Source organism: Macrotis lagotis, chromosome 6, assembly GCF_037893015.1.
Source record: "Macrotis lagotis isolate mMagLag1 chromosome 6, bilby.v1.9.chrom.fasta, whole genome shotgun sequence".
Classification (NCBI taxonomy): Eukaryota; Metazoa; Chordata; class Mammalia; order Peramelemorphia; family Peramelidae; genus Macrotis; species Macrotis lagotis.
Genome location: NC_133663.1, coordinates 19,238,214 through 19,264,703, shown reverse-complemented (window position 1 = coordinate 19,264,703; position 26,490 = coordinate 19,238,214). Strand labels below are relative to the sequence as shown.

At 37.3% G+C, this 26,490-nt stretch overlaps 1 long non-coding RNA gene across 1 annotated transcript in view; it reads left to right on the top strand.

Moving 5' to 3' along the window:
- Window positions 1-23,482: 23,482 nt before the first annotated feature.
- Window positions 23,483-26,490, top strand: part of LOC141490673 (uncharacterized) — an 80,454-nt gene continuing 77,446 nt past the window's right edge. The window contains exon 1 of the long non-coding RNA XR_012469307.1: window positions 23,483-23,586. This is a non-coding gene — a long non-coding RNA (uncharacterized LOC141490673). The remainder of the gene's footprint in view (window positions 23,587-26,490) is intronic.

The window sequence follows — 26,490 nt, the reverse complement described above, 5'->3', positions numbered from 1 at the left end:
TTGGAGTCTTCTTGGTAAAGATATTGCAGTGGTTGACATTTTCCAGATGAAAGAACTCAGGGTTAAGGGACTTGGAGGGAAGAGAAATACACCAATGAAAATTCAAGGAAATGGCATTAGAAATTAATCCTGATCCTTTGGGTCACGTAGCTAGTAAGAGATTTGAACTCAGATCTTTCAAAATCCAGTTCCAGTTCCCTATCCAACGAGTTACCTCTTCTTGATTTAGAGAAAGAGTAATCTAGACAATAGAGCAACTAGATGGCATAGTAAATAAAGTGTTGGACCTGGAGTCAAGAAGACTCCTCTTTCCGGTTCAAATCTGGCCTCAGGCACTTACTAGCTATGTGACTGAGTAATCCATCCTCCAAAAAAGCTGTAATAACTTTAAAGTGAACTCCAACTTTTGAGACAGCCTGTACATAAAGATGATCTCCAGAGCCCCTTTCAGCCTTCCTTCCATTGATCCTCCCCTACTATCATTTTCTCTTTAGCTTCTGATACTTATTTTTGCTAGTTTTTTTTTTGTTTGGTTCCCTGAAACCCCAAATTTTGCTTTTTTTTTTCTCCCTTCTTATAGGACTTTGATAATAGCCCTGAAAACCAGGGTATCAGTGGCATTCACAAGCTACTACTGTGACTTGTACTTGAGTAAAATGAATGTGGCCAAGTCTATCATTCCCATCTAATGTGACAAAACTTACTCTTGGGTTTTCTTTATGCAACTTGTATCCTCAGTCTTAAAATGTGGTGATTTGATTTCAGAAAAGACTCAGGCAGCTAAATATTTATTTTATGATCCCAGATACTTTTAGGTAAATGAAGGGATATGATATGGAAATGCCTACTTCTTATTTCATGGTGAGGGGGGAGAAAGAGAAAATGGGAAACTTAGATTAGTTGTTGATGAATCATTCAGTCAATTCTATTGCCAGGTTTTAATGATTATTTTCAATTCCCACAGAATTTTTTGTTATTGCAATGATGGCCACAAAATAGGATCAAAGGATCATAGATTCAGACCTAGAAGGACCTTAGCTCATTGAGTATGTTTCTCTTTATTTGTCAGATAAGGAAACTGAGGCACAGAGATTCAGTGACTCCTCCAATATCACATTATTCCATATGGTTACAGTTAGAAGGATGTTTACTTGAATCTTGCACTTGTATTTAGAGGACTTGGCTTTAGTTTCAGTTCATCTATTTCTTGCCTGTCTATATACTTATCTGTGCATACATTTAAGATTCATAAGGGTGGGCACAATTTTCCATTTTAGTTTTTATCTCATTAGCACCTAGCACAGTGTCTTGCATAAAGGTGGAATTTAATGAATGCATGTTGAACTAAATTCTACTTGCTTTGCAGAGGACTGGGGTGGGGGGGAGACAGCATCTAGTGAGTATCATCTGCTATTCATATTTCTTATGTTGCAGACCCCATACTAAGTTTAATGATCACCTAAATAAAAGGAATATGTTTCTGCTAGTGGAGAAAATGCTGTCGAAAATCAGTTTAATAACCTTTGATCCAGCAACACCACTACTGGGTCTATATCCTGAAGAGAACATGAAAAATGGTAAAAAAAAAAAAAGGAAATTGAGGAGACATCCATCCATTGGGGAATGGCTGAACAAATTGTGGTATAGGTATGTGATGGAACCCAATTGTTCTATAAGAAATCATGAGGGATGGAATTAGAAAAGCCTAGAAAGACTTGCATGAGCAGAACCTGAAGCTTATTGTACACACTAAAAACAACATGGGTGATGATCAACAAAGATGGACATGCTCACTCCATCAGAGCAACAATCAGGGACAATTTTAGGGGATCTTGATGGAGAATACCATCTGTATCCAGAGAAGAAACTGGAATTTAAACAAAGATCAAAGCTTATTATCTTCAATTTTTAAAAGCTGTCTTTTGTATTATGTAATTTTGCTGTCTCTAATGTTTTCTTTCTTCCTTTTGAATCTGATTCCTCTCTCACAACAAATTCAATTTTTTTTTAGGTTGTTTTGTTTTTGTTTTGTTCTTTTTTAGTTTTTGCAAAGCAATGGGGTTAAGTGGCCTGCCCAAGGCCACACAGCTAGGTAATTATTAAGTGTCTGAGGTCAATTTTGAACTCAGGTACTCCTGACTCCAGGGCTGGTGCTCTATCCACTGCACCACTGCGCCACCTAGCCACCCCAACACATTCAGTTTTGATCTATGCTTATCATGGATGAAAAATGTAAAGCCTATATCACATTGCCTTCTATTGAGGCTGGAGTCAAGAAAGGAGGCAGGGAGAAAAATTGTAAAACTCAAAACCTTGCAAAAAATAATGATTGGTAGAAACTACCATTGCATGTAGTTGGAAAACGTATAAAATATTTTTATATAATAAAAAAGTTTAAAATACACTAGTCAAGATGATGAGTCTTTATAATTTTTTTTAAAAACCTATTAGTAGTATCTTATCAAAGAGTTCACAGACCATTGGGCTAGCTGACTCTAAGGTCCCTTTCATACCTTTTCTGAGGCTCTAATTTCTAACTTCATCTCTAATATACATATTTTGCTTACATTATTCTCCTCATTAGGAATTCCATCTGAACTTAAATGTGAGCTATAATTCCAGCAATTGCTCATTTCCTCAAGTTTTCTTTGAACTTCCCCCCCTCCCAATATGGGTCATATTTATTGTCTGCACTAATCATTTGAAATTTAACACAGGAATCCTTGTATTATATTTTTGTTAGATCATTAATGCTCATCATTGTATATGCTTATCAAATTTGTTGATGCCATAAAGCTAAGAGAGATAGTGGACATAGATGGTAAATAACAAGTCAGGATTCAAAAGGAAGTCCATTAGCTAGATCAGAAGGTCAAAGTGATATTTGCAAAATACAGGTCTGACCATGATAATGGTCATAATAATGATGATATTCATGCTAATAGTTCCCAAACTGATGGTGCTAATATCAACAATGAAAATAGACAATAAAGAGATAGAAACTGGAAAGAAAGGGTCTTCGTTCAATTTAGTTGTGATCTTATGGGGAGCTGTGTGACATATCTCTTCCCAGAAGTCACCTGAAATAAATCTCTTAAATTCTAGCAATCTTCTGTAAGGTCTTTTACCATATCTGATCAGCTCTGGGGTATCACTTAAGCTATCACCCACTGACTCTTGCCCTCAGTACATGATTGGTCCACCACCTTGTCAACTGTGTATTTCACTGATAATATCTCTCTTATCTCTTCTTAAAGGAATTATAAAATTATATATTGCAACATGGAGACACAGTTTGAGGCAGAAACTCTAGAGTACAATAAAGAAGTCAATTCCATCCTCTTTGCGACTCATTCATTGGACATGGAGAGCTTATTCCTGTTTGCTTAAGTAACCAGGTACCTGCACTTTTGAGTATATCTGTCTATCCAGAAGATGGATAGTAAGATGGATACTAAGCATGTGTCTTGATGAATGGGGCATTTACATATACATATATACACCATCTTATCTATCAGGTAGTATTAAAGGTGTTTATTCTGCATAGTTATTACTGTAGATTATACAATAATATTTTTTCTTTCCACTCTTCAATTCTTAATATTGAAAATCTAAATCCCCTTTGGAGAAACCTATCAGTCATTTCATTTTATTGGACAGTGCATACAAATGAAAAAATTAAATATGCAATCCATCCCAAGGTTCTGATCCAGTATGTACCTATGAAACCAACATAAAATGAACTTGTGAACATTTCTCCCCCTCCAGTCCACACAGCACCAACCCACTGTTTGCTATGGAACCTGTTGTTAACTGACACCCAGGTGAGCATTACTTGGTGTCTCATTGTATGCTACCTTTATATTTGCCTTTAGAACCATTTATAAAAGGGTATGTTAGTAGGAGACACAGTGTCACTGCACAATGGCGTATAGCTCCATTTCCTTCTTCTTTAAAACCTTTTGTTGGTTAATTCAATGAGAAGGACTACACAGTGGCTAATCCCAATAACTAACATTTCCATTTTTTCTCTTTGTTCTTTAGAATCTTTGATTCTTTTTGCTGGTAGAAACTTTAATACCAACTTCTCAGTGGGATACCACAATGGTTAACAAGATCATTGTATGCTTTTTTAGAACCTTCACAGCATCTTTGGTCAGCTGACAGGTGGAGAAGCTCTACCCAGGAGCCAATCACAATGCCTAATGGTTATGCTGCATTTTCCTTTAGCACTTCTTTTCAGCAGATGCCTTGAGAAGAACTGTGCAGTGGCTAACAGTTACATTTTATAGTCCTTTCAGCTAGTCTTTAATTAGAAAAGGAGAAAAGGAATAAAAGGGACCATTGCTTACCAAAATGGTATCCTACGCTTGTGAAGACAGAACTTTTCTTCCCTACATAAAAAGAAAATGTCAGTTTATTGCTCGCATCTCAGAGACAGGTCTATCAGTATTATATACCTGAGTGCCTAAGTTAAAATAAGAGCATAATCTAAATGGAAATGAGCATTGCTGTTTTTTTAAAGACTATGGTTCTTTCCAAACACACAAACTAGTTTGGGTCTTCTAATGGGAAAACAGTTTAAAAAACAACTAAAACTTTTTTTTAATTCTCATTTAAGTCAGAATTGTCAATCTAATTTATAGTAATCAGAATCCTAGGTTTTAAAACAGAAACCAATAGTTAAATCCCCATTTTGTCACTTCCTACATGCTGGACTTTAGGAAATCATTATTTCTCTGAGCCCAATTTTCATTTTCTGTATAATGAAGAAGTTAGATTACATGACATCCACGGTATCTTCCAACTCAAAATCTTGTGAAACATAAAATATTCCAAACTATATTCAATTCTTTGAATTTTCATTGTTAGGTGCTAACATTTATTTGAAGTGATAAATAATTCATATACAGTATGGAACACAGCAATCTCAAAGGAAAGAAAATTGTGGGTCATTCTGATCTCCACATTGTCCACTAGGGATATTGTCTGCCCTTGTCTGCCCTCCAGGGCCAAGTAAAATAAGCCTAATCCCTCTTTAAATTGATAGTTGCTCAAATACTTGAAGACTATTATCATGCCTTTTGTCAATTTTCTCTGTTTCTCTAGATCAAATATCTTCATTTCCTCTACCAATCTCATGTGACATGGTCTGAGAGGCAATTTCACAATTTTGCAATCCTTTTCTGGAGGATCTCCAGTTTGTCAGGGTTCTGTATGACTGAATGCAATACTCCAGATATAGGCTAATTAGGTCAGAGTGTAGCAGAGGTATCATGCCTCTTGTTCTGGAGCCTTAGATCCTCATCAATTGTTCTTGCTGTTGGACTGAAATATCCAAGAGATCATCTACTACCTCAAGGCAGAGACTTCCAGTGTTCAGTACAGCCCTGAACATAGTTGGTACTTTATATATTTGTTGAATTGAATTAAATTGAATATCACACCGCTGACTTAGATTGATATTGAAATACACTAAATTCCCTAGATTTTTTCAGATAACTTACTATTACCTTTGTATTTTTGTGAGATTGATTCTTTTCAACCAAAATTTATATTTATTTTTATTTGAAATTAGAAATTAATTTAATTTAATTTAAAATCTATATTTATTCCAAACAAACTTCATCTTATTAGATTTTACCCAGTGTTCTATTCAGTATATACCTTCTTGGATCCTGACTCTGTCATTCAACATGTTAGATATATCTCAGCTTTGTGGCATTTGCAGATTTTATAAGCATGCCATTCTCCAAGGAACATGTAACATTATTTAATAGTGTAAGGGAAGATAGATCCATAAGGCATTCCATTAGAGACCTCAGTCTAAGTCCACATTGGCCTTCTGATGGCTAATCTTTAAATCTGACCCATCATTGAAACTCTTCCAAATCCATCCAGTATCCTCTATCTTCATCTTGATGAAAGGGATCATGTGAAAGATCACATACTTTGAAAGGGGATCTTGCTATTGCAAATGAATTTCTAATTAGTGCAACATATAAAGAAGTTACTTTTAACTTAGGAGACCTCATCTTCTCCTGAACACTATAAGAATGTAAGAGCACACCTGAAACCGATTTATAAAGGGCACATGGAATCAACTATAGCAAGGTAAAATGATTTTTTTGAGTCTACCATAGTGACTATGGCATTTAGATCTGGAAAGAATCTTCTAAAACATCAGCCCTACCTTTGTTTTACATATAAAGACATTGCAATCTAGGGGGCTTTTCATGTTGAACATCTAGCTATCATATGATATCAAATCATCTTGCTGGAATTGAAAGAATCATTAGGTTAAGTGGACTATAGGAGAAAGGAATTCGATGATTTGAAGCCATGTAAAGAAATGGACCTCACAAATGACAACAATAACAAAAATAATGGATCCATATAATAAAAGAAATGCCAATAACAACATTAATAATACTATCACAGCTTACTGTAGAATGTCTCTTTAGAACCGGAAAAAATAGATAATGGCTGATTAGCAAAGTGGTTTTTTTAAAAATTCCATGGATATTAACAAAACAGAAAGGTCATCCCTAAGGCAGTTTTGGAAAGGTTAACACTGCCTTGTTAAAAAGAAAAAGAAAATCTTTTTAAAAAACCCCTTTAGAAATACTTTCAGAACAAGCAGACATAGCATCACTGATAATAGTAAAGACTGACAACCTGTAGACATGATTGGGTTTGCTGAATGTAGCCAAAGCTTACTGTTGGATGCAGTCTATGGAAAGACTATAAAGGGAACCATGAGCCATATCCCCACACAAATTCAGCCAAGGATATGTGGACCAAAAAAACACTAGACAAATAGTTGAATCATCCAGAGCTGTTTGTGGAATGAGAAGGGTATTGGAAGCAGTTAATTGACACAGTGACTAGAATATTGGACCCAGAGTCAGGATGACCTGAGTTCAAATCTAGATTCAGATATTTTTTGTGTGAGTCTGAACAAGTCACTTAACCTCTGTCTGCCTCAGTTTCCTCATCTATAAAATGGGGATTCTAAGAGTATCTAATTCCCAGGCTTGTTAAGTGACTCAAATGAGATTTGCAAACTTGTTTGCCTCAGTTTCCTCATCTGTAAAATGAGCTAAAGAAGAAAATAGCAAAGGACTTAAGTATCTTTGTCAAGAAAACCCCAGATGGAGCCACAAAGAATTGGACATAATTGAAGCAACTCAGCAACAAAATTGCGAATCTTAAAAGCATTATACAAACGCAATCTTCATCATCATCACTGTTGCTTAGAATAAGTCATCAGTAGAGGTCTTCAGCAGAAATTATAGACCCTCTAAATCATAGGTCCCTCTAAAGAGACCAGGCTTAGATTATGTAAGCGACATAGGTTATGTAAAGCAGACATTACAGATGGGTTCCCTCTAAGGAAACCAGGTTTAACATACTTTATGGGGGCAGCTAGGTGGCACAGTGGATAAAGCACCGGCCCTGGAGTCAGGAGTACCTGGGTTCAAATCTGGTCTCTGACACTTACTAATTACCTAGCTGTGTGGCCTTGGGCAAGCCACTTAACCCCATTGCCTTGCAAAAAAAAATAAACAAAAGAAAAAAAACATACATTATGTAAGAAATAACCTAAATAGGTAGGATACAATTACAAAAATTGAGCAGCTACTGATACCTAGCAAACATGAATTGATGGATACAATTCCCATCCTAAGTTTACTCTTTTATGGACTAAGATATCATAGAGACATCAACCAATAAACCACATGCAAAATAAATCTTTACTGCAGACTACACTCTTGCCCACAATCACCTGAACATATCCTTGATCCATAAAGCCTAACAGGAATGTTTAGAGGTTGCCAAATCAAATATCCATAATCTAAAAGTTACATGGAAAACAAAACTTTCAAAGTATCTAGACATTAGCAAGAGAAATGAGAATTGTGTAGGAAAAGAATGAAGTCTATATTATGATTGTTGTTAAGCTGTCTGCTCCTAGAATTATACTAACAAGGTTTGCCATGAGCCTTCAGGAGATAATCTTCCATTCCACTAATTTTATTTAATTATAAAAAGAAATTATTTTATCTGCCTGTGCATTGAGTCTAGAAGAATGATAGCAGGCGGAATCCCTGTCCCAATACTTTCTCTGAGTCCTGGAAAAGACATTTCAAGAATGAGATGTGATAATATTAATATCTGATGTTTATATAGCTATTTAAAGTTTGCAAGGCTATTTTTTAGAATTGATTTCACTCGAGACTTATCAGGGCTGTGAAGTAGATACCATTGTTATATCCATTGTACAGATGAGGAGACTGAGGCACAAAGAGATTAAAGAAAATTATCCATCATCACATTCCTAAGCAAGCATTTTTCACAAAGAAAGCACAACATAGGTGATTTTATTTCCAGCTCATAAGTTAAATATTCAGTCTTAAAATTCATACACTTATTCAAAGAAAATACTAAAATGACCGTGAATTTCTATGTCTTTCCATGAATTTCCATGTCATTTTCTCTCTATAATTTATGAAGTAATTTTCAATCAGGGTGGGGGAAAAGATTATCTCCTTTGTATTAATAACTATTTATTGAAATCCAGACCAGCATTTTTCTCCTTTTCTACTTTCTCATCCAGAAATCAACTAGTGTGGCAAATCCTGGGCAAAAATTTATCCAACCAGGCTGAGAGAGTGGATGAAATTCTGTTTATTGGATGTGGTCAGATAGATCTGGGGCTGAAGTAGATTCCCTCTTTGACATGTATATTGATAAATCTCTTTGATCAAGACTTGGGTGATCCATGTCTCATACCCTAAGATTCTGATTGGAATATAGTTCAATCCCTCATTAGAGTATTCATTCTTTCATTAATTGTTAACCAATACCAGTTGATTACCATCTTGCTCTTCCAAGGGCAAAGAAGTGAGCCCACTATCATGAAGTGTCTTTGGCATTTGAGAGTGCCACTGACCTCTTTTGTTAATAATATGCTACCATTATTAATAAAATGATTCAATTACCCTGAAACTATGTCTCTCAAAAATTTTAAATGTCACAAGGACAAATCAAGTTGTTTTAGATAATTTTTCCATTTCGCTGGCTACTCTCCAGAAATCAGTGATACTTAAATGTCCACTGATTCACTATTATCTACCAATAAGGGAAAACTTTTGATGAACATTAGTTTTTTGAAATTTCAAAACTATGAATTTAAGTTAATTCTCTGCAAAAAAAGATTCTATGATAATAAGCATCCATTGGTGATGTAGACCCCTTCCATTTGGCTGTTCACATTTCCGTCTTTCCCTTTTTCTACTTGATTCTTCATAGCAGAATATTCAATACTGAACTCAAAACAAATGACCTCAGAACGTCAATTATGCATCTGAGGCTTTACCAGGAGAGGTGGCTGGCAGAAGGAGGAAACTTTAGAGCTAGACAGTGGGCTCTTCATAGATAAAAGAAGCATTCAGATATTTTTTGACAATTACCAAAGTTGGCTAACAGGCAGAAAGATGTGGTCATTGATAAGGACTTTTGAGACCTATAAAATTGGTTCCAATTTTGGCTGCCTTCAGTCTGTAATGTTGTGGAAAATGAACTAAGGGCAGTCGTCCATATTCAGACAGATAGCCCTGGCGACATTGTACCTTATTAGCCACATCATGCTATAGTTCTTCTGTTCACATCATTTGGCAAGAGTTGCTCCAGACAAATCCAGGGACTGATTTATCCCGCAGACTAATGAGCTTCTGTGCCAGCAGGGGAGAGGGGTTTGCTAAGCCCAGGTCAAAGTCATTAGCAGCTGAGTTGGAGGAACTATCAAGAGAATCTGACTGTGGGAGTCTGGGAAATGACAGAAGGGCTTGGCACTCCAAGCCCCGAAGCTTTGAAGATTCATAGACCCATGATGACTGCCATAGATCCCAATAGAGACACTTGGAAAAGCTACCCTCCTCGCCTTTACTTTACATTTCTGTTTTCCTAAGCACAAAAACTTTAGGGAAATAACAGAGGAGAAAGTACTTTTTGAATGAAATCAATTCAACTCAACTCCATCTGATGACTGTTTATTAAGCTTCTCCTACACATTGGAATGGTGCAGAAGAATGAAGATAGTCCCTGACCTCAAAAGCCTTACATTCGATTCAAGGAAACAGCGTGTACAATAAATCCAAATGTCATACAAAACATTCTGGGGAGAAGGATGTAAACAATTGTTGGGATGAGAAAAGGCTTGCTGGACATGAATCACAGGATTGTTGGGAGAACAAGTGAAATAATGTCAATGATGACCTTGGTAAACTTTAATGCTAAAGAAGTATTATTTTTCATTTTATTAGCATTAACTAATAATAAAAGTAGTAGGCAGCATTTATATAGCCTATTGCAAATATTACCTCATTTGATCTTTACAACAACCCTGCAAGGTAGGTACTATTATTGACCTTAGTTTACAGATGAGGAAACTGAGGCAGGTGGAAGTTAAACAACTTGTCCAAGGTCACAGCCAATGAGTGAGGCTGGATTTGAACTCAAGTCTTTAAGATTCCAGAGGTGGTACTGAATCCACTGTGGAACCACTGAGTGGATGCATGATTTCATCAGGATAAAACGTTTCCAGGGAGGGTTATTCTCTTCCAATACAGATAGCCACTCTTTCTACAACTTATACTTTTAGATAATTGCCAATAGTGGCGTGCCCAAGGACACACAGCCAGTATGTTTCAAGTAGGGCCTAACTCATCCCTTCTTGACTCCTCCACTAGATTACACTGCCTCTTAGGAAAATGCTTATGGCAGACAGCGATGGTCACTATCATTTTCGTGATGTCTTCAAATTTATAAAGCCCTTGCTCCCTGCTCATTCCTTAAGGTAGATTGTGTATCCCTGTTTTACAGATCCAAAACTGAGGTTAAAATGTTAAAGAAACTGCCCAATGCCACATAGCTTATATAAGAACCAGGCTAAAAGGCTAAGACTCCAGGTCTCTTGGGTACTTGCTTCCCCAAAGGGAATGTCCCTATAGACAGAGAATCGAATCTGTAATATTGGCCTATTTCCTAAGAGTAGCATTTAGACTTCAAGATGGCTAGATTTTCAGTTAAGAGATCTGAGTTCTAATCCTGATACTGCCACCTATTATTCAGACATTTGAGGCAATCTCAACATCAATTTCCTCCTATATAATGAGGAGTTAGGTCAGATGACCTCCAAGGTGTCTTTTCTCTCTAAATCTTTGATCCCATAATCAATGATCTTGAAGTTTCCTTCAGAAATAATTCTAATATCTTCTGATGTTAAAGATTTGCTTCTAATACAAGACAGATATAATTTATTTTTTCCTCCTTATCACTTAATTTTAAAGGGGGGGAAATCAATATTTTTGTTATGGCCAATTACGTTTTCTTTCCTGTATTATTTCCTCTTGCTAAAGTAGGAAACATGCTAACTTCTCCCTCTAGATAATACTTAAATAATGCCTCCATATCCATTTAAATCTGTAGCTATCACACAGCAATGAGTGATAGGGCCTTATTTGCCAGCTGGATTGTCAGCAGGAAGGCTTGGCCACTTGGGATCTTATTCTGGAGAAACTCAGAAGTAGAGGCAGTTAGGGAAAAGGAGGCCTGGCTTTCATTTCTCCCTCTTCCACTAACCAACAAGGAGACCTTAGATAAGTCATTTCACTTTTCTGTTTCTTTATCTGTTTAACAACTGACTTGGACTAGAATGATCCCAAAAAGCTCTCCTACTTCTGAAATCTTCCATTCTCACATCTCTTTTGAGATGTAACTGGACTTGTTATCTGAAAATAATTTATCTATCTGAAAATAAATTATCCTGGAGTTTAAATGTAAAGAACATTCAATTCTGATGCCCAGAACAAGCATCACAAACTAGCCACCAGGAAGGCTGCTGTCATAGTTAAGAGCAGTCAGATTACTGTGACATTAAATGATTGCCCCAAATGTCTAAGTAACAGGTGGTTGTATCAGGATTAGAATCGAGATCCTTGTACTGAAAATTCAGCCTTTTTTTAAACCTAAATGCTACACTTAGGAAATAGGTCAGTGCTATATGTCAAGCTGGAGTCTGGTCATGCAAAAAAAGTTAAGAGCAAAGGATTTTTTCTTTTTTAGGCATTTTTGCAAAGCAAATAGGGTTAAGTGCCTTGCCCAAGGCCACACAGCTAGGTGTCAGAGGCTGGATTTGAACCCAGGTACTCCTGACTCCCAGGTCAGTAATCTATTACACTATGCTGCCTGTCATAGGCACATAGTAGGCACTTAAAGACTGTTTATTTAAGCTCAGAAATAATAGCTCCTGAAAATAAAAATTCTTAGGAAAATGGACTAGTACTTATTCCAATAAGGAATAAGGGAATGGGTTTACCCTGCATTGGAAGTCTTTAAGCAAAGACTGGATGCCCACTTGTTGGATGAGGTGGCAATTATTATTCAATCTAACTCAGTGAAAAATCATTTAGAATAGGCCAGTCACCATAACAGGTATTGGGCACCAAAAGAAAAAAAATCCTTAAACATGTATGCAGAGGACAAAATGTACTCTGGGTTGCCTTCCAAACTTTGTAGTCTTCTTAGGATGTTGTACTTTGCAAAGCAACTTGGAGAATGAATGAATGGAGGAGAAGCATTCATTAAGTCCTGATTATGTGCAAAAGCTAATGGATGAGGGTGGTTAGGTGGTGCAGTGGATAGAGCCCTGGCCTTGGAGTCAGGAGTACCTGAGTTCAAATCCGGCCTCAGACACTTAATAATTACCTAGCTGTGTGGCCTTAGGAAAGCCACTTAACCCCCGTTGCCTTGAAAAAAAAAAATCTAAAAAGAAAAAAGCTAATGGATGGAAGGTGACAGAGTGGTTTCCCAAATCACCTGGAAATAACTTTGGATCAAGCCAATTAATCTGCTTCAACATCACGGTAATATGGTGAGTAGAGATTTGTAAGTTAATCTCCCACCATCTTCACCTGTCCACTGCAAATCAACACATGGACAAATTTCATTTCCATCTGAAATGGGTTATCCTCAAGATTGTGATGGGGAAGGGGAAGGGAAAAGTTTCCCTGCTAAGCTAATAGATACAATTCATTTTGCCACTCATTTATTGATTTCCAATTACAGTCCAGGGGCTATGCTGGATGTTGGGGAAACTCTTGCCCTCAGGAACCTTATATTCTATTAGGGGAGTGAAGTCATTGTGGATTGAGCCCAGATTTAATGGCTGGGGTAATATTCCTATGTCCTGTTAGGCAGGACATTGCAATCCAGATTGTGGGGACAGTATTATGTGTCCAAGTTTTGTTTAGTATAATTTCTACCCTGGCAAGTGAGTGACCCTGGGCTTCAGCTTCATAGCTAATGATCTACCTTTCGTCTATAGTAAGGAACTCTCTGTCTCGGCTAAGCTGTCTATTGCAGCCTTGCTCCCCATCGCCCAAAGCACCAGTTTCGGAAACCATAGAGTTGAGTGGCTCTTTTCAAGGTGGGAAATGGTATATTTTCTCAAAGTGCACAAGAGATTTGTTACCACAACACAATATATCCTGATGGTTCCTTTGTAGAGGTATTTTATATTTCTTGTCGATTTGTGTTCATAACTTCCAGGTACAATATAGGATCTCAGTTCTTCTTCTCCATTACAAAGGTCAAGGTTTGGGACAGGAAGGACCTCCAGGGAGTTAGCTTGGCTTAATTGATAGCACACTTTATTGGGAAACATAGAGCCAGAAATATGGAGCTGGAAGGAAATTTAAAGGTCTTCTGGTCCATCCCTCTCATGCTACAATTAAGGAAACTGAGGTCCAAAGTTTCTTTTGCTTGTTCCAAGTCTATGTGTGTGATTGAAGTCATCATCTTATTGAACCAAAATCTGATTCCCGATAACTTCCACTCACAAGGCCTTTTGCTACTTAAGTAATAAACTTACAGAGATTTTCAAACTGGAAGCAACATTAGAGATCATATTGCTTAATCTTTTATTTTTAAATGAGGAAATTGGTGCTGCCAGAGGCTCTGGAGGACATACCCAAAGTCCTAGAGATATCACAGGGTTAGCAACAGGATTTGAAGCCAGGGGACTTGGTTTCCTTGTTCATTCTCCTTCTTCTATAACTTTGCACATAGTTGGTCCTTAATTGATGTTTTTTTACATTTGAATTTGTATCCTTCTCTACTATTTCTACTACCTATTTCATTCATCTCTGTGCTATGATGGCCTCTTTTATGAAGTTCCTTCAAGATAGGAATATTGTCATATAGGATAAATCCTATAACATACTTGAGTGTTCCAATGATTATACTTAATGAACAATAGATGGTGAAGAAAATTACAGAAACAGAATCATAGAATTTTAGTCATGAAAAGGACTTCCGAATCCAAGTCCAAGCAGTATTTCAAAACAAACAAACCCTTCTAAAATACAACAGAAATTGGTCATCCAGACTCTGCTTAAAGACTATAGGTGATAGAGACTCACTACCAGATGTAAAAACTCATTACATTTACTGCTATCTCCCATGGCTAGAAATTTCTTCTTTCTATAAATATCCAGATTTGTCTCTTTGCTATGTCTTCAATACTCTAATTCCACCCTCTTGTATACAGAAAACAAGTTTAATCCATTCTACATAGTATCCCTTTGAATACTTTAGTCTTTAATTGCTTAAAGCTGCACTAAAATTTTGGGACCACCATAAATTTGTTTGTTTGTTTGTTTCATTTAATATTTTATTTCCCCCAATTACACCTAAAAGCAATTTTTAACATTCATTTTTAATATTTTGAGTCCCAAATTCATTCTCTTCCTCCCTTCCCACACCTCCCTTTCTTTGAGATAGCAAGCAATGTGATACAAGTTATAAATAGTCATGCAAAACATTTTCATAATAGACATGTTATGAAGAAAAATATTGACCAAAAAATGTCTTCTTCTATCTGTATTCAGACACCATCAGTTCTTTCTATGGGGATTGATAGCATTTTTCATCAAAAGTCTTTCAGAGTTGTCTTGGATCATTTATTTGCTGAGAAAAGCCCAGTCATTCAAAGCTGATTATCTTACAATATTGCTATTACTTTGTACACAGTACATTTCACTTTGCGTCAGCTCATGTAAGTCTTTCCAGGTGTTTCTGATATCAGCCTGATAATTATTTCTTACAACAGAATAGTATTCCATCATAATTACATACCATTTGTTCAGCTATTCCCTAATTGATGTGCATACCCTCAATTTCCAATTCTTTGCCACCAGAAAAGAGTTGCTTTTTATATTTTTTTACATATATATCCTTTTCTTTTACGTTTTGTATCTTATTTTGGATATAGATCAAGTAGTAACACCGTGAATTTAAAATATTAAAACTTAAAACTACATTAAGACTTTTGGAAGCTCCTGTATTTGAAGCTAACAAAAATGCAAACTAAACATTGCTGGTTCATTCAATCTATCTTCATATGGCAAGATCATGAGGTCTATTCACCACATGGGTGCCTATTTCTGGATGTTCTCCAGGTTTATAAAATTATTCCTAAAGGGAGGAGTCAAGTAACAAACACAGTACCCCAGATGGGCCTGACCAAGGCATCATATATCACAGCTGTCATCTCCTTAGACTTGGCTAAGAACTCTTGTAATACATTAACTTTTTTTTGCCTGTCATATAACACGGATGAAGCATATTGAGTTAGCAGCCCACGAGAATCTTTGGATCTTCTTCAGATCATAGGATCAGAGATTAAAAAACTGAAGAGAATTTCACTTAAGGCCCATCTAATTCAATTCCCTCAGTTTACAATTTTAGTTGCTTAACCATTCTTGCCTCTTGTACTTTTGTAATCATTTTTTAAAAGTCCAGTGATAGAATTTTAAATTTATCCCAGTTACATCTCACTGTATTATATCTGGCCCCATGCTCTAGCCTATCAGGATCTTTTTGGATCCTGACTCTTTTATTCAATTGCTCACAGCTTTGTGTTATCCACAAATTTGATAAGCACACCATTTATCCCTTTAACCAAGTCTTGGATAAAAATGTTGAATGAGCAAGTATAGCTCTCTGGGGAAGTCCTGTAGACCCCTCTTTTCACAATGACATCAAACCACATTTATGACTCATCATAAGATCAGAAATCAAGACTTGGATCCGATGAGTATATTTGTTTGTCTGGTTGTAGAATTCCCAGTAAAAAAGTCTATACTGATGTGTCATCATGGTATGGGAATTGTCCTGGGATAGAGGACTGTGGAATTCCCCAGTCCTATCTGTGCCTAAGAGTGATCCATCACTCCTGAGAAATGCCTGGGGAAACTGACTTTGGGGTTTTATTCAAGGTTATCAGAAATCAGAAGAATAACAAAAACAAACTCATTTTCCTTCATTGAGTGCAGTATTCCTTTCTCTCAATAAGCGCCCGGTTCTGCCACAAATGAGGCTCCAAGATGACCAATAGTGCACTGAGCAAACAAATAGTGTTTAATGCTAGCAAGTTTACATGGTGGTGGTGAAAGGAAGGAAGGAAGGAAGGAAGGAAGGCAGGAAGGCAGGAAGGAAGCAAGGAAGGAAGGAAGGAAGGAAGGAAGGAAGGAAGGACGGAAGGAAGGAAGGAAGGAAGGAAGGAAGGAAGGAAGGAAGGAAGGAAGGAAGGAAGGAAGGAAGGAAGGAAGGAAGGAAGGAAGGAAGGAAGGAAGGAAGGAAGAGAGAAAAACAGAGAAAGAAACAAAGAGAGAGAAAGAAAAAGAAAGAAGAGAGAAGAAGAGAGAAATAGAAAGAAGAAAGAGAGAAAGAGAGAAAGAAATTCTGAAAGGTACTCAAGGTTCTGGTAGGGAGGATGATGGCCTAAGTGGAGAGAGGTGGCATGAAAATGGCCAGAACAATGGAATGTGTTGTCCTGAAAATGCCTATTCAAGCAGTTTTCTTGCATGAACTGAGGAATATGCCCATTTCTTAGAAATGCTAAGCATTCAATTATTTGTTTTCAACTGGCCTACATAATCTTCAGTCTCTCCCTATCTACTGGCTCTTTTTGGCTACCTACATTTGACACTTTCCTCTTGGAAACTTCCTTTTCTCTGAGTTTTCTTGACTTGGCTCCCTTATTTTCTCCTTGATTCTCTTTCTCTTTCTCTGAAAGACCCCTCTCAACATCGGTCAAACTGGCCCACTTTCTGGGTCACATAGACATCACCCCATGACTTTTCCTTAACAGGATCCCATAACTAGAATGTTCTTTTTCCTAATCACTGACTCATATAATCCCTGGCTTCCTGAAAACTTAGATAAACCTTTACTGGGTCCCACCAGCTAATAGTGACTTGCTCTTTCCTGCTACCATCTATTTATTCTGTACAGGGTCCACAATAATATTGTCGCCTCTATTTACAATGTAAGCTCCTTGAGGGAGAAACTGTCTTGCCTTTTCCTTCTATGCTAGGTCAGTATCTTGCATAGTGCCTGAAATAAAGCTATCTGATTGATTGGTAGGTCATTAATCAATGCTTGCTGATGGGTTTGATGATTTGCGTTGAATGTCTGATGTATAAGGCACTGTCTGGGATCATAGCTCAATGAATCCTTATTTCTGAGTCCCACACCAAGATCTGTTGTTATTATTCCAAGTTTCAGTGTTATATTCTATCTCATCTTCTTTATCCTTGGAAATAAACATCACAATTCACTTCGTGACTTGGCAACAGAGAAAAAAATCATATTTTTCAAAGCCCTCCTAATTTGCTTATTCCTGATTCTAGCCACAGGCTGCTTAACCAGTGAGGAAGGGTCTGAGACTATGCTTACTGATATGTGAAGAACAACACTGGACTCACAGGTCGGTAGTCCAATGATGTGAGGAATACCCAAAGTCACCCATCTTTTGTCTCCTTCTGTTTTCTTATTTGTAAAACAGGGATAATATGAACTGATCTTCCAGAGTTGTTGTTGGGATCAAATGAGATTTGTTAAGTCTTTTGGAAACAGTATACAGATGTCAGTTGTGATGATGGTGATGATGATAGTAATTACAACTGTGACACCAAAAATGTATGAGCCATTCCAAGTCCCATAGTGTCTCTGGGTCAGCTAGCTCATCTGTAAAAAGGCTTAAGAATACCAACTTTGCAAGGTTATTATGGGGCTTAAACAAGAGAACCAAAGAGGATAAGCTCCTTAGGGAAGGAGTATTATACTTTCAGGTCCTGCATGCAAACCACTCTGCTCCAAAGAGTCCTTTGCTTCCTTCAAGATGCAACCTAACCACCACTTTTCTTCCTTTTTGAATCTCCTCCACTGCAAACAAAACCACTCTCCCTGATGAAATTCTGGTAAACCATGTTTTCATTTATTCCCTTTCTATGTGTTCTGCATATACTCGTGTATGTCATTGTCTTCCCCATAAGACTATAAGCTCCCTCTAAGGAGGCATTGTTTCCTTCTCAGCATCCTTGGTATGCCAGTGACAGGCACTTGAAGAAGACACAGGAAACACACTCTAATCCTTAAAGCACTATCCTTGGCAGCCATTGTTACAGGTGCTGGAAGGAGTTAACGCGGGGACTGGTTCCAGGTAAGAAAGGCTAGAAATATTTGCTTTTTTTCCAGGTATGTGCACAGCACACTTCACTGCTTCCCCTAGAAGTCCTGCTGTGTCCCCTGACGCATTGATCCTAGAGGATTTTCTTTGTACCATGTACCATTTTTCCATGAAATGTTCTCAATAACACCTATTAGCGCTCTGTACTGAAATAAAGTCACACAGCTGCAGATATGAAATTGAACATTTACATGAAATCATTTAAAATCTCAACTTCAATAATATTTGGGGGGGGGGATTTCAAAGGGAGAGAAAGAAATTCAGCCATGAGAAGGAGAGATTTTAAGAGCTGAATTTTGTTGGCAGAGGAGAGCATGTCCACCCTAATGGGACAATTTAAATGCATAACTGTTAAAACAAACTCTTTAAACTATTCCCTGCATGTCCCGACATTCATCATGTTGACTAGCAAGACATCAATTTTTCATAAAATACTGTGTAACTGAAAAGGAGACATTTAAAGGAAGTAAGGGGGATGGGACTGGTGGCTCAGTTCTGGCTCTGATGATTTCAGTATTTTATATGGTGATTAAATGATTACATGGCAGGAAGAAACAAAGGGGTACTTTTCATAGCTTTACAGATTAAGTCCTCTCAGCTGGCAGTTTTGTTTATATGTATATATAGTTTTCCTTTTAGCACCTTGACTATTCACTCTTCCCCCAAATCCCCTATCCACCCATTTACCTACCCAGGGCTGAATTGGTATGACTCTTGGGAAAATGTCTTGGCTGCAAGACAACATTTAGACAATGGAGCATTCATTTTTGTCTCAGGAAACCCTGATGGCCAGAGTTCACAGGTGGTACCATGCTGATTATAGCTAGGTACAACTCTGTTTGGATGAAATGGAATGCCCCATAATACCCCTTTCTCAACAAAGAGGGAAAAGGTTGTGATGGAAAGAGATGCTTCTAATAGGCTGTTCTTAAAATTGTCCCCAAATGATTCACTATCATTGGGGTGGGGAGGGGCCAGCAGTCATTTTTGTTTATTCAATCACTTTACTGTCCTTTATTCTTTTTTTGGCTCTACTTAAAGAAAGTCAATGGACAGTATTGGCATGCACTATGGCACCTGGAAATACAGAATTGGACATGACTGAACAATAACAAAGAAACTTGGAATGACTCAAAGACTGGGAAGATCATGGTTCTGAGTGGCCAATTCCTCTGATTTCCTTAGACACAGAGAGGTTAGATCACACAGACACACATATTTATTTATTCTATGCTGGGATGCAGAAGGTATGAAAGGGAATGAATGAAGGGGAGTGGGAGAACTGAGATTCAAACTCCTAGAGGTAGAATTTTATCTGGAAGGAGGTACATAGAAGCTCATTGTATCTGAGGTAAAGCAACACCTTCTAACAATTAGTTATTCCAGTGTGGCATTGGCTGTCTTGGAATCTCCCCAAGGCAAGTGCTGAAACCAGTTTGATAAATTTTCAACATCAGCATTTACAACTCAGAAAGAGGCAAACAGCTACAAATCAGGGTTTGATTTATTGTTCTGTTGATTGTCTAGGCTTAAGAAAGTGATGAAGAAAATATTAATAATGCAGATTAAATTTAAGTGTGTCCTGCATGCATTTCTCCTCAAGAGGTGGTTGTTAACTATTTACCAGCAGAGCCCCCAATTCCCTTTCCTTGGAGGTCTCTGCACTGGTTGAACTAAATCCTTGTCCAGGACACCATGGAGAAGATTCTTTTTCATTTTTGAGATAGATTAGAAGGTTGCACTTCCAGGTCCTTGATTCTGTGACAAATCCATCTCCCCCAGATATGTATTAAGTTCCGTAAGTAGAAATCTTCCAGGATAGAAGGGGTCAGTTCCTGAGGCAAGAAACTGGGTTTCCTTTCACTAGAAGCCTGGAAGCAAAGACTGGATTGCTATGGAGACTAGAAAGAATTACTTTTCTTTTTTTTGGTTTTTGAAAGGCAGTGGGGCAGTGGGGGGACTTGCCCAAGGCCACACAGCTAAGTAATTATTAAGTGTCTGAGGCTGGATTTGAACTCAGGTCCTCCTGACTCCAGGGCCCCTGCTCTATCCACTGTACCACCTAGCTGCCCCTAAGAATTACTTTTCAAGATTGTAACGGCCATGATGACCTCTGAGGTCTGTCTGAATCTATTTGACATGTTTGCACAATCCCAACTATATGTTAAATTTCATGAAGACAGGGGCTTCAGGGGCCGGTACTTCCCTGTCCTTGATATACAGGGTGGCATTTAAGCTGAACTTTTTAAAAAAAAGAGGTCAAGGTGAGATGGACATTCACTCTAGGCTTAGTGGACAGCATTGCAAAGACACAATGGAGAATCATTTGTGCGAAACAGTAAATAGGTCAGTTGGGTCTATGTCTTATTTTTCTCTATTTCTACTTCAAAATTCAGTTATCTACCTCAGAACCCAGAAAAATACTTTTGACATAATAAAGTTATAGGGATCTGTAATTTCCTATCAAAGTAATTTGTTCTCTGTCTTTGACTCTGACTCTCTCTCTCTCCCCTACATATTATAAATATATATATATGTGTGTGTGTGTGTGTGTGTGTATGTATACATATATAAATTGTGCATATATATATATATATATATATATTCTATACTGTGTCTCATTTAAAGTTAGTATCTAGCACAGTATTGTGTTCAAGATGGTTGCTTAATATTTTTTTTGAAATTTTAATTGAACTAAATTGATAGATCCTGGTCATATATGAATGAATCTTGGCAGGGGAAATATTCAACAAATATCCATTCCTGTCTTTCCAAATGTGAGAAACACTCTCTCCAGACTGAGATCTACTTAGATTGAATGGAATTGGGTACTGATTATGCCTGCTGGTGAATCAGAGTCAGAATTCTCTTAAATTTGAAGGAAATAGGAAGCTTGAAGAGCCCATCCATCTCCACACTCATCATCAATCGTACCCATCCCACATTACCCTTGTTAGCTTATAATTTATCTTTTTTCTTTATTTTTATTAATCTATGGCTTGTACAACTGTAAAAAGAAACTGCTCTCAATGATTTGTCTAATATAAGAACTCTCATAAACCACCTCTAGTAAATTAGGCATTTTCTTGTAAATGTGGTTCATGAGACCATTAAAATTTACCCACATGAAAGTGAGACTTATTTGGCACCTTTATAGCATTAATAGGAGCTCAGATAGCAAGTCCTCCTTAAACTAAGGTATGGGGATCATGCTGGTATAATAATAATAGCAGATCATATTTATATAGGGCTTTCAGGTTCAAAAAGTGTTTTGATTCCACTATTAGTCTAAGCCATTGATATATTATATGGCTATAATCTGAACCACTATTTGTGCAAAAAACCAGGGTGTCTCAGACCTGTCACTTTCCCCAGAAGGGTGACACCAGTTCTGTCTGCCATCATGTTATGGGTGGAGTGGTCTGAGAGTCACATCGGGGCTCATGCTTTGGATGAAAAGAGAAGACATAAATTATAAATATATCAGCCTGAAACATGTCAGAAGCATTTTGAAAACTGACAGGAAAGAGGGAAACTGAAATCTATTTCCTGATATGATGGTGATTTGAAATAAATTGGGAGAAAATTGAAAACTCTATACTATGTCTTCATAAACAAGGGGATTTTCATTATCAACTCTTGGTCTGTATCATAAGTATTTCTATCTATGGGCAGTCTCATTATTTTAAAAATTAGACAGGCTCTGTGGTCTAGCCCAACTGACCTATTTACTGTTTCGCACAAATGATTCTCTATTGTGTCTTTGCAACGGTGTCCACTAAGCCTAGAGTGAATGTTCATCTCACCTTGACCTCTTAGAATCCCTTGTCTTTTTAAGAGTTCAGCTCAAATGCTAGCCTGTATATCTGGGACAGGGAAGTACAGGCTCCTGAAATCATGTGGTTTGGCATTTCCAAGACAACCACAGACAGGACTCAAAATTCAAAAGGTCCTAGAGCTTTTTAGGGGTGAATTAATTCAATGTTTGATCAAATATAGCAGGCTAATTTTTAAAGTTTGACTTTCCCCCAAGTCTGCTCTACATGAAGCTTTTCCTGTTGCCCAAAATATTCCTCTTTACCCTGACATAATTATTGTGTTTTGTGTAAAGGGTGATGGACTTGGAGCCACAGACACTTGTTCACTGTGTGACCCTGGTCAATATCACGATATCTGCCTGCCTCAGTTTCCCCAACTATAAAATGGGGATGAGAATAGCAAATCCTTCCAGGGGGTTGTTGTTAGGATGAAATGTATTAATATTTGTAAAGCACTTGGAAACCCACAACAAACCTCAAACACTATATAAGAGCTCATCATTATTGTGGTTATTGTTATTATTATCATCAATGTTTGTTGCTCTTCATTTTCAACTTTATGTGACCCCATGGACTTCCTTTGCAAAGATAACAGATTGGTTTGCCATTTCCTTCCACAGTGCAAGGCCATTTCTACAGATGAGGAACTGTGACATGTAGGAATTAAATGACTTGCCCTGGGTCAAAGAGCTCATGGGTGTCTGAAACTTGATTTGAACTCGGATACCTGACTCCAGGCTCATTGCTTTATTCATTGTATCACCCAACTATCCCATCATTAATTCTATACACTTATAAATGGACATATTTCTTCCCCGAAAAAATGTAAGCTTCTTTAGAAAAGGGCTGTGTGATTTTATTTATTTGCATCACGAGCATCTGGCACAATTCCTGGTAAATAATAGAGCTTTAATTAATGTGTGTAAATAGATTAACTTCTCAGAAACTTGCAGAATATTTTGAAGACTACAATCAATAGTTAAATGGTCTCCGACTAAAAGTGCACCTCGCTCTAATTCTCTCTGCTCTGTCTTCTGTCTTTCAAAGGGGAAAAAGGGAAGGGAGGTTAACTGAGGAACTTTGGAGGATGGAATTCCAATTCTAACTGCACTGCCACTGGCCAGTATTCTGAACAACGGAAATGGATCTGGGATCACCTACAGGAGTAAGGTACCAATGTCTGAACAAATAAGATAATAAGATCTCTATTTGGTACCATTCATCTGTCTAATCGATTCTGTCCACAGAGTGCAGCTCTCAAAAAAGTTAGAACATTTATTCAGTGAACTTAAGGTTTAGAAAGCACATTACAGTTAATATCTTATTGTGCTTCACAACAATTCAAAACCACTGATATTTTTTTCCCTTTTTAGAGATGAAGCCCAGAAAAGGTAGCTGGCTTATTGAGGCTTTCATAGCTGACAAATGTCAAAGGCAGGACTTAGATCAGATTTTCTAGACACCAAACACAACATTCTATCCACCAAGAAATACTACCTTCTGCCTCAAGAGAAATGTTGGAATAACTGAGATAACTGTGTACATATAAAGTGTTAAAATTAAAATAAATTTATTGGCAAAGAATTTCCAAATGAATAAAAAGGGAGGTAATATGAATAGAGGGAGGTAATATCAGGTGAGCTGGTAGTAAAGTCTTCAACTAAAATAATTAATTATTTTAATTTTAATATTTTTTTTAGTGCCTACAATGTTCAATGGATGATCCCTAAAGAGTAGAGACTGTATTTCCTTTCCTTGTATCTCAGTGATTAACACACTATCTTGCATATTAGCAAATGCTTAATAAATGCTTATTGATTGACTGGGCGAGGTCATACACAGATAGATAAGACAAAAATCCTGTAGCAGCAAGGGGGAAAGATATATAAATAACTATGAACAAGGCAGGGGTGTATCATAGTGAATATTCAAGATTATGCCAAATATTAGGAGAACTTTAAGGAGAATTTCCTTCAAGTTGATTTGAAGAAAGAGAAACACTTTAATGGATGAAGATGAGTTTGAGGAAGGAAGAAAGTGACTATTCCAGCCTATGCAAAAGCACAGAAGAGAAAGTGTATGCAAGGGAGTATCATGTGTGTAAAGGAAGGTGATGGGTTGGTTAGTCATCTGGGGACTAGATTGTGAAGGAACTTGGTTGTTCCTATAATAACTTGTTGGCACTAGGGAGACCCTCCTTTCCAACTCTCACCCTTCCCTCAATAACTCAATAATCTTAGTAGAAGACTTCTGGATTTTACATCAGGATAATTGAGTTTACTCAGTTCTGCTTGTTACTAGATATTGTGTTGGGGAAATCACTTCTCTCTGGGCTTCAGTTTTCTCATCTATAAAATGAGAGAGTTGACCTAAATGTTCTCCAAGGTCCCTTCAGTTCTATATTCTATACTTCCATTACTATTTTATTCTATTTCCCCCAAGGTTACATGCAAAAACACATTCCAATATTTACTTCCAAAATTTTGAGTTCCAAAATTTTCTCCTTTCCTCCCACCCCACTCCTCCTCATTGAAAAATCAAGAAGTTGATGTATGTTAAAAATGTGTAATCAAGAAAAACATGACCACAGTAGTTATGTTGTAAAAGTAAACATAAGCTCCTCCCCCAAAAGAAGAGAAACCTTAAGAAAAATAAAGTGGAAAAAAGCATGCTTCAATCTGTATTCAGACACCATCAGGTCTGTCTTTGTGATGGATGGTATTCTTTATCCTAAGTTCTTCAGAGTTCTCTTGCGTCACAGTGTTGTTGAGAAAAGTTGGCTCCTTCACAGCTGAGCATCCTACAATATTGCTGCTACTTTGTATACAATACATTTCCCATTGCATCTTCTCCTCTAAGTTTTCTTTATTTTGACTGAGAGTATCCTGTTCATCATTTCCCTAAAAAGAACAGCATTTAATCTCAATTATATACCACAATTTGTTGAGTCATTCCCCATCTGATGGGCATCCCTTCGGTTTCCAGTTCCCTGCCACCAGAAAAGACCTCCTATAAATATCTCTACACAGAGAGGTTCTTTTCTTCCTGTATTTCATCTCTTCTGGAAGATTGAAGTAATAGTGGCATTGCTAGACCAAAGGATAGGCATAGTTTTATAGCCCTTTGGGCATAGCTCCAAATTGCTCTACAGAATTGTTAAATCATTTCGCAATTCCTCCAACTATGCATCAATGTCAAAATTTCCCTACATCAGTTCCTACATTTATCATTTTCTCCTTTTGTCCTATTAGTCAATCTAATAGGTATAAATTATACTTAGAATTATTTTAACCCATATTTTTCCCATCAACAGTATATTTAAAAATATTATTTAAATAGATTGCATTGATAATCTCATCTAAAAACTATTCATAGGTCTTGCTCATTTATCAATTGGGGAACAGTTCTTATTTCTTGTATAAATTTGACTTAGGTGATATAGGGGATAGGACACCAGCCCCAGAGTCAGGAGGAACTGAGTTCAAATTTGACCTCAGATAATTAAGACTTACTTAGCTGTGTGACTTAACTCCATTGCCCTGCAAAAAAATTGACTTCATTTGCTACATTTGAGAAATGAGGTCTTTATCAGAGAAATTTGTTTCAACATTTTTCCCCATACTTACTATTTCTAACTGTATTTCCTTCCATCCTATCCCCGCAAGCCCCATTTCTATTCTCTTTCTCTCTCTCTCTCCACCCTGTCCCCCCTCAAAAGCCTTTTATATCTAACTGTCCCCTCCCACAATCTTCCCTCCCTTTTATTATCTGCCCCCACCCCCTTTCTCCCATCTCTTTCCTCTCCTACTTTCCTCTAGAGTAAGACAGATTTCTATACCAAATTGAGCATGGATATTATTCCACCTTTGAATCAACTCCAATGAGACTAAGGCTCACTCACTACCCTTCATCTTCCCCGCTTCCACTTCACTGCAAAAGCTTTTTCTTTCATCTTTTATGGGAAATAACTTGCCCCATTCTAGTTTTCCTTTCCATTTCTCCTAGTACATTCCTCTCTCACCCATTAACTCCACCTTTTTCATACACACACACACACACACACACACACACACA